This window comes from Protopterus annectens, chromosome 2.part1 (genome assembly GCF_019279795.1).
Source record: "Protopterus annectens isolate FY-2018-M chromosome 2.part1, PAN1.0, whole genome shotgun sequence".
In the NCBI taxonomy this organism is placed as follows: Eukaryota; Metazoa; Chordata; order Ceratodontiformes; family Protopteridae; genus Protopterus; species Protopterus annectens.
Window position 1 is genome coordinate 1,427,245,344 of NC_056729.1, and position 15,901 is coordinate 1,427,261,244.

The following is a 15,901-nucleotide window of genomic DNA, read 5'->3' on the forward strand; positions in this document are numbered from 1 at the left end:
TATTAGTACCCCGAGTAGTTTGGTGGTTGGTTCAGGAGATATTATAGTTCCATCATTTGAAGTAATAGTAAAGTTAAGTGGGAGGTTCTGTGGGTGGGGGTAAATAGTAGCATTTTTGTTTTTTTGTGGTTAAGGATAAGACGTCTTTGCAGGAGCCAGTTTTCATCTGTTCTAAAGGTCATTTGGGTTAGCGACTGAAGTTCGGATTGAGAAGCAGCAGCATATGAGTGTGGAGTCGTCAGCGTATTGGATACAGTCAGCTTGAGGAATTACAGAATGAAGGTCATTTGTAAAGATGGAGAAGAGTAATGGGCCTAATATAGATCCTTGGGACCCCTAGAGTGACTGGGGCGTGGGAAGATAAAGTATTTTCCCATAGTACAGCCTGTTGCCTGTTATGTAGGTATGATTGGAACCACTGTATAGTATGGTTGTCCAATGACAGGTTTTTGAGTGTGTCTATAAGGAGGTGGTGATTCACCATGTCAAATGCTTTGGACAGGTCAATAAAAACAGCTGAGGATAGAGTATCAATATTACGATTGCTGTTAATATGGTTAGTGAAGGATAAGAGAGCAGAGGTGGTGCTATGAAATGGTCTAAAGCCATGTTGACAGGGTGCTAATAAATTGTGATCAAGTAGGTAGGTTAATAGTTGTATGTGTATACATTTCTCCATTATTTTTGCCAAAGGAGATAGAATAGCTATGGGCCTATAATTGGACAACTCTTTGGAGTTACCGCCCTTATGCAGGGGAATTATGTGAGAGACTTTCCAGATTAGGGGAATAGATCCTTCAGAAATAGTTCTGTTAATGAGGATGGATATGGGGTAGGCTATGACTTTAGCAGCTTTTTGCAGGTATTCCGCAGGTAATTTATCAGCAGAGAGTGTAGTGGGTTTAAGTTTCTGTATGAGGTTACAGATAAGTGAAGTGGGCACTGGCTGAAAATGAAATTGATGAGAATTATTGGTAAAGGTTGTGGCAGAGCCTGGGATGCTAGGGGATAGCTGGTTGGCTAGGGATTGTATGGTTTCAGTGAAAAAAGTATTAAATGAGTCAGCTATTTGGATGGGATTGTTGTGATCAGAGCCAGAGGGAGAGGGAGTACTTGAGCATCCAGGGTGTAGGAGGTTATTGATACCTCGCCAGAATTTTTGGGGATTATTTTGGTTGGTTTGTTGTAGTTGGTAGTAGTAGTTTCTTTTATCGGCTAATATGTTTTTTTTTTGTTTCATTTCTTAGCTGTCTGAATTGCAGGTGGTCTGAGGAGCTTTTTGTTGAGCGCCATTTGGCCCATTGTTTATTTCTTTGGAGGATTTTATGTTTGGTCGTTTTGGTGAGCCATGGTTCAGGTTTGGTTCTAATTCTAACTTTGCGTAATGGGGCATGGCTGTCTAAAATGGTTAGAAATTTAGAGTTAAAGTATTTCACGGCATTATCTATTGGGAGGTATTTCAGGGGTGACCAGTCACAGGTGACTAGTTCAGCTTGAAAGTGAGCAGAGTTAAAAATTTTGGTAGTTCGAATAGTTCTACAGATGGCAGAGTTTAGGATGACAGTTTTTGTTCTGATTAAATAGGTAAGCAAGTGATCACTTATGTCCTCAGGGCGGGTGCCTGTTTTATAGTTTAGTTGGGGGGTATTAGTGAGTATCCAGTCAAGGGTACTAGTTTTGTTGTTAGTTTTATTGGTGCGGGTTGGGGATGTTATAGTTTGGGTAAAACCATATAAGTTGATATGAGTAGAAGGCTGCTCAGATATACAGTAGTTCCAGTTAATGTTAAAATCTCCAAGTATAATGGTTTCTTGGGGGTAGTTACTTGAGAGCCAGCTGAGGATAGCCTCTAATGTGTTGATGTTATTGCCTGGGGGAAGATAGACACGATAGATATATGGCTTTGCTTTTGTTAAGCTGAACCTTAGTTAGAAGAATTTCTGCATTGTTGCAAAGTGGAGGTTTGGAGTCTAACAAGGTAACTTGTAATCCGTTCTTATAAAGTATGGCTACGCCTCCCCCTTTTTTAGTGTTACGGTCACGTCTTATGATATTGTAGCCAGGGGGTAGAACTGCACTGTCTTGTATTGATGGATTAAGCCATGTTTCAGACAGACAGAGGATGTCAAAGGAATAAACATCAGTAAGGGCATGCAGGTGAGCTGTTTTGTTATTGATGCTACAAATATTAAGATGAGCTATCAGGAGAGAGTTGGGGGGCTTGGTAAGTGTCTGTGTGATTGAATTTGTTGGTGTATCAGGCTGTGAATTTGTTGGTGTATCAGGCTGTGTAGCTGTGATAATGGTAGGACCTGGGTTAGGGTGTATATCACCATCTAACAGAGTGTGGACCTGAACTTTTAGGATGAGTTGTAGAAGTTTAAAAATTAGGTTCTTATTTTTTCTAGCTAGTGGGTTACATTGAGAGATGTGATGGAGTCTATGAAATATGGCTGCTGAGTACTTAGCTGAGCTGGGGAGGTTGCTAACACTATGATTGGAGCTGGGGGTAAGGACAGAGGTGTGTGTGATGTGGGTATGCAGTCCTAGGAATCTGTGGTGTTCGTAGAGAGTAAGTAGATAGGGAATGATAAGTATAATTAGGAGTAGTAATAAAGGTAAGGGTTTACATTGTTTCCCATTAGGGGGCATCTGACCTCTGGGGCAAGAAAAACTGATATAATGGTGTCTGCTGCATGCTTTATATCCCTGACTACCTGATGTCACGGAAGATGAGACAGCAACCGACGCAGAAGCCAAGACTTTGATAATCAGGGCTACTGCAAGCAGATAACCCAAATGTGATGACTGCAACAATGAATGCACTCGAACATCTATATTTATGGTAAGTGCACACAACTGTACTTTTTTGTATGCATTCCCCATCCCCTTTCCGGTTATTCCGAAAGTCCTGTTCAGAATTCAGCAGGACAAACCAAAAATCTTGCTGGTGACCCCCTTTTGGCCAAGACAGGATTGGTTCCCCCTTCTCTTGCATCTAGCCAAGGGCAGTCACCAGAGATTACCTCACATGGTGGACCTTCTCACACAAGACAAAGGAACTCTCTGACTCTGTGGGTGATAGGGTTTTAAAAACTTTCAGACACTTGTTCTCAGAGGATGTGCTTAGGGTTCTGCAGAAGGTCAGAAAATCCAATACCAGAAAATCCAACCTAGCCCAGTGGAAGAGATTTTCAATCTGGTGTCTCTGACAAAACCATGGCCCACTATCAGTGGAAATCCATCTGGTTCTATCCTGTTTGTGTGAATTGCTCAGTATTTCTGCCTCTAACCCCCCCCCCCCTCTAGTTAGCAGGTTTGAGACAAAACACTTTCTTAAAGGGATTCTTCACATTAGATTTCCCAGAAAACCTGTTCCTCCATCCTGGGATCTTAATTTTGTGCTAGAAAAGCTGATTCATCCTCCGTTCGAGCCAGCTTCATCAGTGTCCTTGCAACATTTCTCCTGGAAAACTATACATGTCCTTCTATTTACATGTTGCAGTATTCTCACTTGTGGGATCCTCCGTCTCAGGCAACCTGAACGTCCAGCTTCTATGCCAAAACTTATGCCAAAACTTAAGCCTGGGTGCTGTCAGGTACATGGGATGTCACACACGACCATAAACCATGGGCCATAAATGTGACATCTGTGTAAGATCCATTTGTGATGTTGAGAGAATAATCTGCTGAGTATATCATCCTGATGATTGTCCTGAGATGGGATGTAGACTGCCTGCAGTGTGACATTGTACTGGGTGGCCAGTTCCCATACCTGTATTGCTAACCTGCACAAAACTTACTACATTTGCAATGTTTTCTTACTTTCCATACCCACATGCTTTCTCAAAAAAATTGTTTATATTGTACCAAGAATATTAATCCAGACTTTCACCTAAACAAAAGTAAGAGGAAAACATCTTGACTCTGTGTATTACTTTTACACCCCATCCCAACAGCCCAAGATTACAGCATATTAACTTAAACATGTTTTTATCCAGCCTTTCACCTCTTTTTTCATTATAAAGCCTTCATTTCTTAAAATTAAAAAGTGCTTGTTTACTTTAGTACCGGTATCACATACAACAAACACTGAAAAGACAACCTCACCCACTAGTTTTAGAAACCCCTTGACTACATGCTACACAAATCTGCTTTACTATAGAGCATGCAATTTATATTGTGAAATGTTTTGTACAATTACTGTTAAAAACAAAAAAATATTAGTTACCTTTTAGTGTCCTTGCAAACATTAAATACACACAATGGGGTATATGCTTTTCAGTCTACCTAGAAGTTTAACAGAGTCAACAAAAGACCAATCTTTCTCTGCTACTTTTTCATGTAAAGCCATTTTTCACAAATGTGACTGATTTATAATCTCACATTTGTTTACTAAGTTCAGTGGTGCAGGTGGTCTTCCTTTTCATCTCCATCTCCCAACACCAGGCTCTCATTGATGTCCAAGGTACTCCTGATTATTCTGGTAAACTCCTGTGCTTTTTATGAACTTTATTATTAGAAGAATGAGAAGCAGAGTCCCCTTCTTCCAATTTCTTTGGTACAGAGTAAAATTGTAGGTTCTGTCTCTATTTCTGTGCTGTGTCATGTAACTGTTAATCTGATGTTGTTAGTCTTCATTCATTTTTGATGAATGGGACTTGGTTCTGACCCCTTGGAAACCGGCTTGGCTGTTATATAGCTCGCACTAGCCTTAAAAAAACTCTTAAGCTAAGACTCTGTCCATAATGCCCCTCTCTCCATTACCTCAGATCTCGTTTGCCGCTCTGATAACAAGACGCATCAGCCAATACTCTCCAGCTAAGTACTTTAATTTGATATATATATCTATATTATAGAATACTTTATTTCCTTTTCCTAGTGTAGTATTTAGTGTGGTGCGTGTGTCTAAATCAGCTCTACCCATTTTACATAACAGTGTTCTTTATTACCATTGTTGGTAATTATTCCTTTCCCTTCCCCTTTTACTCCTTCTGTAATCTCTTTTGATACCATTGCTGGTATTTTCCCTTTCTGATTACCTTTAATAGGTATTTCTCCCTACCCTTGTTGGTAGGTTTTCTTTCCTGTCCTTTACGAGTGTGTGTGCATGATCTCTTTAAAATGGAGATGCAGAAAGGCACATCTGGTTTTAAGCAGTACCAAAATTATGGAAGCAAGATGCCGAATTCAGAGGGGCATCTGTCATGCTTATATTGCTTGGATGCTCCCCATCTAGAAACTTAATTGTAAGATCTGCCAAGGTTTTACTTCTAGAACCTTGGCAGAGCACCAGAGTAAGTTGATTTTAAAGGAGTTATTAAAAATCCTCCTTTGAAGAGGCTGTCTCTAAGCCAGTCTTCTAAATTTGAACAGAAAAAGAGAAGTAATTCAGTGCCAAGCTCACCATCGGCACCAGACTCAAAAGGCATCAGTCTCCGGTTCCTTAAATCTCTTCGGAACCAAAGAGTAAGGTCCCAGAGCTAGTTGTGAAACCACCTTTGGCAGCAACAGTCACGGCCCCTTTGGTACAGACGGTTTCTGAACTGATCTTGACAACCTCGGCACCGACAGCCTCATTTGCACTGATGTTGACGGTCTCTGCACCAACAATTTCATTGGCATCTTTGACCTCCCACTTGGTTCTGACTTCTCCATCTGGTCCACAGCATACTGTGCTGAAGCTTGAAGCATTCGTATCTCCCAGAACAAGATAACCCCCTTCTATAGGCCCCTTTTTTGGGTCAACTGCCCAATCCATTCATGGATAGGCCTGATTCACCCTCAGGGATGTCGGTCCGATCAACCCAGAAGTCTTTCTGAGATAAACGTGGTGAGATAAGTAGATCTGCTTTTGGCGGCCAGGGGGCTTCCCACACCCCCTCAGACCTTCTTCCCTCTTGGAGTTGTGGTCTATTTTCCTAGGACTCCATATCTTCCTCCTCCAGCCTCCCTTTGAAGTTTGAAACCCAGCACTTCGATTACCCCGGTTCCAGCTGCTATGGTGCCAACAGAAGCTCCTTCTTGGGTACCTGGATCAGCTCTGATGTCTTTGGCTCCCTCGGACCTGATAGACTCTCGGGGCTGTAGTTCAGCTATCAGTTCAGAGGGCTCTGGTACAGTACCAGTTGTATGTTTGGGGCCATACTTGGCTGTTAGAAGTCTGTCAGTTTCGGACTACTCCTGTTTTGGAGGGTGGTCCTTCAAAGCAGGGACTGATCTTGGTTCCGAGGTTGTCTTTTTCGGTTCTGGGCTCCCATCCCTATTCAGGTGGGCCTGTCTTCCAGATCATGGAGAGAGCTTTAGCCTCAGCGAGCTCTCAGCTGGCCCCTTCTACTTCGGAGTGTCACATATTTGTACCTTCTGGACCGCAGCTGTCACCATCTCTTGGGACAGTGGGCACTGAAATGGCAAGCTATCCGTGTTCAGGGCCCCTCTTCTTTGGAGTGTTCCGTAAGATTCTCACTGAGGAACCACCCGGTAAGAAGACTTGCAAGAGGAAGCATCTCGATTCTCCAGAAGAATTTGTTATGGAAGACACGGACTATGATGAAGGGGAGGGTCCCCCCCCCCAATCACCCCCTGAAGAGGTCTCATTTGGAGACATCCTGGAACTCTTAAAACAGAGGGGTGATTGGAAGTCTACAAACCAATCCTCAGAGGGATCTGTGTTCTTGCAGGCTTTCAGTGCTCACCCATCTACGTCCTGGGTGATCCCACCCGCTAACAACCTTATTAAGCTTATCGCACAGCAGGCGTGGAAGGCTCCTGATTCCATAGAGTTGTTTCCCCAGAGGCTGGACAAAATCTTATCAGTTCCAGAAGACCAACCAGACTGGGCAAAGGGTTTACCACTAGATGCCATGGTGGTGGCGGCCACCATAAAGGAACATGCTGAGGAGAGTTCCACTGTCCACCCTCCTAACAGAGCATCTTGGACGATGGACAGGTTTGGTAAGCGGGTCTTTGCATCATCGACCTTCACTCTTGGGTCCTTGAATTTCATGGTATACTTTACTAGACTCCAAAGGGATCTGATAAAGGAGCTATCAAATACCCTCGCTGGAGGTCTGTCTGACTGAGTACGGGATAAAGTTGCCTCTCAGCTTGCCACCCTGGAGTCTGTATCGAACTTGTCGATGCGGCTCATCACTCATGCAGTCAAAGGAACTACTAGGGCAGCGGGTTCAGGCGTTACCATAAGGCACCACTCCTGGATGCGCTTGTGTCACTTCGCAGAACCTTTCAAGTCTTCCTTCGTCAATGTTCCTATTGACGGATCTTCCTGTCCACAAAGTCAGAGAGACACTAGCCAGGTGTGAAAAAGATGGAAAGACCATTTCTGCTGTGGGCATTCATTTCTCTCCTCCTCAATGATCCTGCTCTAGGAATCAGAGGAGTGAAAAAGTGTGGTTCAAAAAGTCCCAAGGTCCTTTTCAGGACACATGAGTCGAATACTCCCCTTGGGGCAGAGAGGGAAGTTCAAGTGAAAGACAACCCTCCCCGTGGCAGAGGAGGTCCGCAAAATCAGGGCTGCAGAGATTCCTTCTCTAGGCAGCTCTACCAGCGCTCTTGAATGGAGGCCCAATTGCTTATCTTTGGAAGCAGTCAGGGGAAGATTTTCACTGCACCAGACAAGCCTGGCTATTGATAACTTCGGATACTTGGGTGTAGAGAATTATCACCAGAGGTTACCAAATTCCCTTTACTCTCCTTCCGCAGACCCCAAAATAGTCCCTGATGTTCCACCCAATCAGAGGGACCAAGCAGCCATAGAGATTCAAACGCTCCTAGAAAAAAAAGTCGTCCAGGGAGTCTCACCAGACCAAAGAGGATCCAGATTTTACTCGAGATTCTTTTTAGTGCCAAAAAAGACAGGGAACTGGTGACTGGTTTTAGGTCTCAGCCTTCTGAACAATTTCATTCAACAAACAAAATTCCAGATGGTCACAGCTCAGTCTATCCTTCCATTTCTAGAAAGAATGATTGGATGTACTCTGTAGACCTTCAGGACACATATTACCACATAAAGATGGACAAACGCTCCAGAAGGTTCCTCTGCTTCCATCTGAGAGCCAGTCATTTCCATTTCAGAGTGCTGCCCTTCGGTCTCACCACAGCCCCCAGGGTGTTCACCAAATGCATGGCAGTGGTAACAGCTGACCTGAGACTATGCAGATTCTAAGTGTTTCCATAGCTGGACAACCAGCTCCTCACCGCCCCAACCAGGCGTCTACTGCTGCAAGCCACAGACTTCATTTTGAACCTTTTCCAGTCCTCGGGAATTGCAATCAACAGAGAGAAATCGCAGTTGATTCCAACACAAAACCTAGAATTTATAGGAGCACGCCTCAGTACGGTGTCTTGTGTAGCCTGTCTCCACATCTACACAGATAGCAAAAATTAAGTTCGCAAGTATAACTAGTCATTTTCAAAAACAAGGTTCCTGCTTTAATCGTTCTGCAAGCTCTGGGATCTATGGCAGTGATCGTAACTTGAGTACCCCTCGCAATGTTATCACATGAGGCTGATTCAGTGGCTTTTGGCTGAAAAATGGTCTACTGACACAGCCAATGTTTTATACGATTTTGATAACAAATCGCTGCAAGAAGGATATATCCTGGTAGATGAAGTCAGAGGAAAATCTATGGAGCCGCACCTTCATTCTCATCCTACCAGCATAGTGACCACGGACGCTTCCCAGATCGAGTGGGATGGCATTATCTGGCCAATTTCCACATTAGTGTCCTAGAATTGAGGGCGGTGCTTCTAGAGTTGCAAGCCTTTCAGTCAGTTCTTCCTTTGGGGATGGTTACATTCCAGTCAGACAACATGTCATTAGTCTGGTACATCAGCAAGCAAGGTGGAACCAGATCCTACCCCCTATGTCAGGAAGATCTCAGGATATGGCAATGGGCTTATTGCTTCCACCGCTATCTAATAGCAATGCATATCCCGGGAAGCTCCAGTGTGCTAGCAGACAAACTCAGTAGATGCATCCTCCTACCTCACGAGTGGTCTCTCGATCCCAAGGTGGCGATAAAAATTTTTCATTGCTGAGGCCAGACTTGCTCCGATCATTTTGCCTCACCAACAAACAAATGCAGCAGCTACTTTGCCTTAATTCCCCCGCAGGAGGAGTCCCAGAGAGATGGACTCCTCCACGATTGGCCCCGGCGACTACTTTATGCCTTTCCCCCACTTCCTATCATTCCCCTATTCTTGAAGAAAGGCCAAGAGAAGCAAAGTGATCCTCATTGCACCCTATTGGCCCGTCAAGTCTGTTTCCCCTTCCTTTGGCTTCACCTAATTCACTGTCCTTGGTTTCTGGACCCAGTTTCAGACCTGCTGTCTCACCCACAAGGGATTTGTGCATCCCAACCTTCACAATCTCAAGCTGACAGCTTGATATCTCCAATTCTGTTACTTGCCAGACACAGCAAATTACCTTCCCCAGTACAAAAAATCCATCTGGCTTCTCATAAATCGTCCACCAGGAAACTCTGTCTTGGCAAATGGAAGAGATTCTCAATCTGGGCCTGTATGGATAATTTAGATCCCTTTTTAGCCTCGGTTGACAAGGTCTTCGAATTTCTGGCTTCCCTTTTTGAACTTGGAGCTTCTGTTTCCACCATCAAAGTCCAGTTAGCAGCCATTTCCAATTTCCACAATGGGTTTGATGATCATACCTTGATTTTCCATTGTTTGTGTAAAACCCTTCTAAAAGGCACTTTACATCTAAAGTCCCCATTCGAGGTTCCTACAGCTGCATGGGATTTGACCTTAGTATTACAATCCTTAGTCCTTCAGCCCTTTGAACCAGTAGCTGCTTGCGATCTCAAGTTCCTATCATGGCAAACTCTTTTTCTGGTGGCCATTACTTCTGCTAGGAGAGTTTCCAAATTGCAGGCCTTATGACTGAAACACCCTTGTTTGATTTTTCATAAAGATAGGGTGTCGTTGAGAACCGTTTTCTATCTGATGTGGCCCCAGAGTCTAATAACCAGACTATAGTTTTGCCAGTCTTCTTTCCAAATTTTTTAAATGAATGTGAATACTGCTTGCATTTGCTAGATGTTCACAGACAGTTACGTTTCTATCTGGACAGAACCAAATCATGTAGAAAATCAGGTCAATTGTTTGTATTCTTCTCAGGTTCAAGTTTGGGTAAACCAGTTTCGAAAATTACCTTATCAAAATGACTTTGGGATTGTGTTACCTTCATTTACAATCATAATAACTTCAAGTTGCCTGCGCCTTTTAAAGTGCATTCCACCAGATCTGTATTTACTTCAGCCGTTTTCCACTCCAAGGTTCTAGCCACAACCTGGGTCACTCCCCATATCTTTATCAGTCATTACAAATTGGTTATGGCTCCAGGTGAAGAGTGTCCTTTGGCTCTATGGTGCTTAGGAATATCCTTCCTTAGGGCCACCCAGGACCTAAAGTAGCTGGGGACTCTGTCCCATTCATCAAGAATGAAGATTGACAACATCAGATAAAGAAGTTATGTCCTTATCATAACGTTCCATCTGTGTTGGCGATCTTTATTCATTCTTGGCATCTCACCCTTTTGCCCCCTCCTAAGGACTTCTGGAGGTTTGGACAATTGTTTTGGGAGGATTTTGGGTTTCACCTTACACATGGCTTCTGTTATCCTTCTATACTTTGGCTGCAAACGTGATCTGAGGTAGTGGAGAGAGGGACATTGTGGGTAGAGTCTTAGTACAAGTGTTTTTTTGGTTGGCGCGAGCTGTATAACAGCCAAGCCGGTTCCGAGGGGTTGGAATAGAGCCCCATTCGTCAAGAATGAATGAAGTTTGACAATACAGATAGAAAGTTATGGTAAGGACATGACTTTTTTTTGAAACACCTTCACTGTTTCTGTTAGAATACATAAATAAAAAAGTTTCTGTTGCTTTGGTTTTTTGAAAAGTTCCTCTGCTCAGTTGTGACTTATTTTACCCTGAAACATTCTTTCAAAAAGTGCATAAACGTAGAAGCAAAGTTCCACCAAAGGGTAAACCATTGTATGTGTCTTTTTCATTTACGAGAGCAAATGTTCATAGGTAAGTACTACACAATCAGTTTGTGAACCATTTCAAGCCTAGCCAATAAACCCATTTCAAAATTTCCCCTCTAGTCCCAAAGAGGGCAAGACTAGACAGACAGAGAAAGAATGTGAGGACACACATTTGATTATCTAGGTTTACCTTGAAGGTGGCAAGGGTACTACTGTGCTTGACATGTAGTAGAAATGTGTTCCAGAGGTGAGAGATACATTGGAACATGCATCTATCAGGCCAGAGTGTCTTATTTGTCTGCTGATGAAGGATTAAGTCCTTTAACTGAGTATTTTGATGTACCATTAGAAGTTATGTTGTCCTATCTCGCCTTCATTCTTGCATGTGGGTTCAGAGCCGATCCTTGGCTCTGATTCACCTGATTACAAAAGCTCAAACTCTCTACGTTGACTCGTGGCTAGGTAAGTATCCCATAATGCAGTGGTATCAATCCTTAGTTCTCGTTTGCTGCTTTACGAGTTCAGAAGTGCTGTTCTTGGCCGTGGCTAAGTGAACTTTTTCGTCTGTTTTTTCTTGCTTTTATACTTAGTATTTAGGTGGATTAGTTAGAAAATACTTAGAATATAGTTAGTATACTAGTTTTTACATAGTACTGAATATTAGGTGTTTAATAGTTTTGCTGTTTTGTTAGCAGTTTTGGCTGTCGTTTTTCCGCAGGCCTGTGTGTGTGTTTATTGGTATCCTGTAATGGTAGCTTAGTTTTCTCTTGTTGAGCCGTTTATCAGATGTTTATTAGCTTGTATAGAGTATTTACTGTTGAGGTCTTTCTAGTTAAGTCCGTTTTCTGATTGTTATTGGGATATTTCCTAAGCATGTGTATATCTGTGTTTAAGCGTAGGTAGCTTTAACTGTTTTCTGGTGTGGCATGTCTCTCTTATAGCAAAGTCCGTTTTTCATTAGAGGACTTTTCTAGTTGTGTGTTTTTCCCTTGTTTCTCTATGGGCTAGGCCCATTTAAGTTAGAGGACCTAGTCCTCTTATTATACTGTTGTTTTCTTTTCTGTCTTAGCAGGGCTAGGACCGTTTGAGTTAGAGGACCTAGTCGTCTCCTCCTATTACTTCTCCCTTTTTGTGGTGTGTCTTTATCGCCTTGTTAGCTGTGGCCCGTTTAAGTTAGAGGATCTAGCTAATTCCCCTTCTAATGTTTTTCTGTGTCATCTGCTGCTAGTCAGAGCTGTCTAGTATGTCTAAAGATAAAGAAAAGGGTCATAAACCTTTGGGTTTTAAGAAGTGCCAAAAATGTAATCAAAAAATGTCCATAATGGACGGGCATACTGTGTGTGTCTACTGTTTAGGGACCATTCATTTACAAGAGAGCAGTACTTTTTGTCATGCTTTTAGCTCTAGAGTCCTTCAAGAAAGGAAAAGCATGCTTATTTTGAAAGGTCTCCTAAAACCATCTTTTGATTAAGCTTTAGGTAGTTCTTCATCCTCTCAATCTGCAAAGTCTTCCTCTAGTCTAAAAGAAAAGACTACTAAGAGACCATCTCCAGTGTCCTCTGAGAGATCTGGACCTATTGAAAAAATGTCTAAAACTATTAAGACTTCCACCTCATTGGCTCCACTGCCTTCAGAGTCAACTGAGGTCATTACCATTGATGAGCCTATATCGGGCACAGGAACTTCGGATCTGAAAAAGGATTTTTCAACTCGGAGCCGGTCTACAGACATTCCTTTGGTCTCCTCTACCTTGAGATCTCCTATTTTACAGAGATCTCGCTCGCCAACCCTTTCCTGTACGTCCTCTAGGAGCAAATTATCAGATGAAGATGTGGAGAGGGTGGTGCGCAGACACCTTCACTGTTTCTGTTGCTCTCTGCTCCGGCCCAGCTGGCTTCAGAGCCGTCCGAACCTTTTACATCCACCACTGTTCCTCCTCTGAGCCATACTGGTCTGTTGGAGCCAGAAGATCCAGTACCGCTTGTTGTAGAACCCTCTGGCACCCCATAAGGCCTTGCTGGAACCGATATCTGCTCCGACACTTTTGGTGCCATCCATGGTGTCTAGGAGCCGAAGTTCACCAGTCGGCCCAGGGGGAGATTCTCAGACCCGAGCCTCCTTGGTTCCGAGTCTACCTCTTGGTGCATCGGCTCGGCTAAGCTGAGTTCCTGCACTGGCTTCGGAGCCGATTTCCCTGGAATCGAGGGCTACCTCTGCTTCTTCAGAACCGGTGATGTCCTCAGAGCTAGGGAAGTCAGCCTTCGAGATGAGGAGCGTGCTGTCCAAATCTACAGCTCTACGCAAGGATGCTGATGTTCTTCCCCCAAAAGCACCGGCCACTTTCTTGGCGCTGTCCTATCCACAGGACAGCAGGTAAACCATTGTATGTGTCTTTTTCATTTACAAGAGCAGCAAATGTTCATGGTTAAGTACTAGGCAATCTGTTTGTAAACCATTTCAAGCCTAGCCAATAAACCCTTTGGGAAAAACAAGGTTACCCCTAGCTACCAAATAGGTGGCAATCCACTGAGTACAGAAGAAGTTATCAGGGACCTGGGGACCCAGGTTGATAGTAGTCTGTCATTCGACACCCATGTAGCTAAAGTAGTTAGAAAGACCTTCTACATTGCCCACCTTATCATGAAGGGATTCTCATCTAGATCAAGGGAGGTCATAGTCTCCCTATACTCATCACTCATCAGACCAATGATTGAGTACAATGCCCCATTCGGAATGTATCTGACCCGACACTTGCAGCAGCTGGAGAGGCCACAAAAGTTCCTCACCAAAGGATAAAGGGTCTCAAACATCTGTCCTATGCTGCCCGACTGAAAGAACTCCAGCTCTATTCAGTCGCTACCGCTTGCTCAGAGGTGACCTTTGCCTAACATACAAGGCCATGTCAAACCCAGATTTGATGAATATGCTTCACCTCAAAAATCTAGATCCGTCAGAGCCACAAGGGCGGAGACTTAAACCGATAGATTCATCACCCAAAGACTCTATGCTGTGGAATAAAATCCCGGTATATGTGAGGCAGAGCACCTCGCTGGCCTTGTTCAAGAGAAATCTTGACCAATGGATGGGAGATCGCAGATATACCCCAGGGATTACCTCAGTGTCACTGCTCAACAGAGGCACAGCAAAATAATGGGTATAGTTCCCCATACTAAAGGGGTGGCGTAAGCCACAAAACTATGGGCTAGGCTTGTAAATGCCCTCGGGCAGATAGCCTAGTATGAACCTATGAACCTATAAATTTCCCCTCTAGTCCCAAAGAGGGCAAGACTAGACAGAGAAAGAATTTGAGGCCGCCCATTTGATTATGTAGGTTTACCTTGAAGGTGGCAAGGGAGCTACTTTGTTTAACATGTGTTGCAGAGGTGAGGGATACATTGGAACATGCATCTATCAGGGCAGAGTGTCTTATTTGTCTGCTGATGAAGGGTTAATTCCTTTAACTATTTGATGTACCATTAGTTATGTGAAGGAATAGGAGATCAAACCGGGTTGGATCTTGAATTGCACAATGTAAAGCTCCACTGAGGAGTCTGTAAAAAACTGCATACAGAGAAAGGGATGCCAGTCTCTCCTGATTAAATTCTTTTAATTTAATTTGAGACTGTTGGCCTTGCAGCAATTGTTAACATGGTCTAAGCCATATTGGAGCAATTGTGAGTCAGTTGAAGATCGAATAACAGCACCCAATTTACAGTCGTGTGCAAACTTAGTTAACCGTAGGTCAGAAGTGCTGGTTTGAAGGTCTGAGAAATATATGCCAAATAGGAGAGGGCCCAAAACTGAGCCATATGGTACACCACTGGCAACTGTTTTTGCTTTCAGAAGTGGCACCTGTTACTGTAAACACATGGATTCTGTTAGACAACCAGTTAGCTATCCATTGCACAATATAAGGATTTATATTCAGATTTACATGTTACTTGAGTGGGAAATGGTGTCAGAGGCCTTGGCCAGGACTAGATATGCATGTGCACTGCATAACCACTATCTATTGTTTCAGTTATGTTTTCAAAGAAATTAACAAGGTTAAAGAGACATGACCTTCCTTCGATAAAGCCAAATTGATGAGACTCCAGGGTTGAGAGATTTTCAGTGTCCAGATTAATGAAGTATGATGTAATTCACTCCACGGCTTTACATATGAAGCAAGCTAGTGAGCCTTACGGATCTGTAGTTACCAGGGTCTGTGGTTGGGCTATACCCTTGTGTAATGGGTATTATAGTAGCTATTTTCCAGGCTTCAGGAATATAATCAGTGGAGAGGCTTAAATTAATGAGTTTAAGTAGGGGTTCAGAAAGGCCATATTTGGCACTGATAATTAGGCAACCTGGTATGCTGTTAGGGTTGATGAACAAAATATTAATTTTTGAAAGGGCTGAGAAAACTTGTTCCATAGGAATTAAATGGGGTGGCTGGAATTGTGGAACCTGTGGGTTAACTATAACTGTGGGTGGAGTAAAATTTGCACTAAATTTGTTAGCAAGGATATTGGCTATTTCCTTTCTGTCAGAGTGTGTAAAATTATTGTGGATTATCTCCTAGCACTGTTAAATGTCTGTTCTTAATTTTCTAACTTAGTTGAAGAAAGATTGGTAGTTATTTTTGGTTTTACTAGCCATTTTAAGTTCATACTCAGCTTTGAGCTTCCTAATGGTTCCCTTAAGCTCTTTAAGTTTGTTTAAGTGTGCTGTTAAGGTAGGTAGAATGAGGCCCCCGATAAGCATTAAGTACTCACCTTATATAATTTGTACAGGTATTCCACCACAGGGGTTTGTTTTTAACCTTCTCATATTTGTTGCGGATAGGGACTGCTTTAGCAATAGAACTGTTTAAGCAAAATGTTAGTAAAGGTGATA